The 1,554-nt window shown below is 42.2% G+C and overlaps 1 long non-coding RNA gene across 1 annotated transcript; it reads right to left on the bottom strand.

Moving 5' to 3' along the window:
* Window positions 1-859, bottom strand: LOC140947836 (uncharacterized). The gene is made up of 2 exons (XR_012167007.1): window positions 738-859; window positions 1-625 (listed from the first exon to the last, which is right to left on the bottom strand). It is a non-coding gene; the product is annotated as an uncharacterized lncRNA (long non-coding RNA).
* Between the last annotated feature and the right edge of the window lie 695 nt (window positions 860-1,554).

Below are 1,554 nucleotides of genomic sequence, written 5' to 3'. Positions count from 1 at the left end.
TCAGTCAAAATCAGAATAATTTTATTCAAGGCACACGTGTAAAGGGTAGATTTCTATGTAACAATTAAGCAGTGAATATTGAGTCGATGGGTACAATTCTTTACCTAACGAACCGCCATAATTGTGATATAAGCAGTGTCTGACAGCACATAGTACCTAAAGATTCAGTGAAGCAGCACGAATTCAGTTCCAGTTTCGGTTGAACGAACAGGGCTTTTCTATATCAAACAAAACAACGTACATCGAAGCATTGATCACATATCGCAGACTAGCTATTGATCTCCCAACTTTCCCTGTGTTATACAGTTAAATGACTCCAGCAATATTAAAATGGCTCATGCTACAAAAACAGGATAATGTGATCCAACCAAAGCAGTTATATAAAAGGTCAAGGCGTATCTTGCATCTTTCGTTTACCATCCCTGCTTTCCCTCGACCATATGCTGAGCTACTTCCAAGGGTAATTTCACACCACGCATCAACAGCTCCGTCACTCCCTTCATGGCATCTACACAGGCTTCGAACGGCGAAAGACAGACGTACCAACCGGCGCAAAAAAATCCGACAGGCCACGCCAGAAACCATAGAACAAGCAACCAGATGATCGCCCACAAAACATTCATCTCTAACGAAAACAATGGAATATTAGACTGAGACGTCTTGTGTGAAGTGTACTTGATTACGCTAATTTCAAGGACTGACTTATCGTGATCCAAACCAAAAGAGAAAATACTTACCGATATCAATCCAATTTCAAACCAACGAGCCCCTGGCGATGCAGCGACGTACGCTTTTTGCGATGGTCATGTGTTGTAAATCGTGAGTGAATAGTACGACGAGTACTGGGAACAAAGAAATTAAGTCACGCTCGTTCTTTCAGGGACGATGGCTTCATTCTACTACTACAACCAGAATTATTTTCGTTTTTCCTTTCATATTTAAATTTTGTAATCCCAGTGAGGTTTAAATAACAAAAGCCCTGATTTGCACAAGAAAGCAAAACCCTGAAGGATTCTGCTCGTAGTAGTATAATGATGCCATCATGCAAATGGCCTATTGTAAAATCTTTGCATCTTGCAAGAACCACCGGCTGAACCACTTGGACAAATAGCAGCGACGTGAAGCTTGATCTTGGGGATCTTGGTGTAGATCAGGAACAGCAATACAGACCCGGGGTGGCGGGGGGGGGGTACTTTAGGACTTTTTGGGGTGGGGGTGTGCTGCTGGGACCCTGGAACACTTAGCCTATACCAGAGCTAGTTCAAGTAAATTTTGCTACCCTATACGAGACTAAACTCCCCAAATCCCCCTATCCTAGAGTAGCTGTTTTCCAGAAACAACCGAGGTCACTAGCACAGTCCAGCCAAAACAGCCGATTTGATTTTTTTATATTCTTGAGTGGCAATTCCCGGTTTCTCCTAGTCTAGACTAAAATCTTCAGCCAATTGATCAGTTTAAATGGAAAATGATATCCTCTTCTAGACCCAAACTCTCTGATTTATATACCTTATGCTGAAAAACCATACCCTTCACAGCGGCAAATACCTATCTAGC

Source organism: Porites lutea, chromosome 9 (genome assembly GCF_958299795.1).
Source record: "Porites lutea chromosome 9, jaPorLute2.1, whole genome shotgun sequence".
NCBI lineage: Eukaryota > Metazoa > Cnidaria > Anthozoa > Scleractinia > Poritidae > Porites > Porites lutea.
This window is presented reverse-complemented; position numbering and strand designations above follow the sequence as displayed.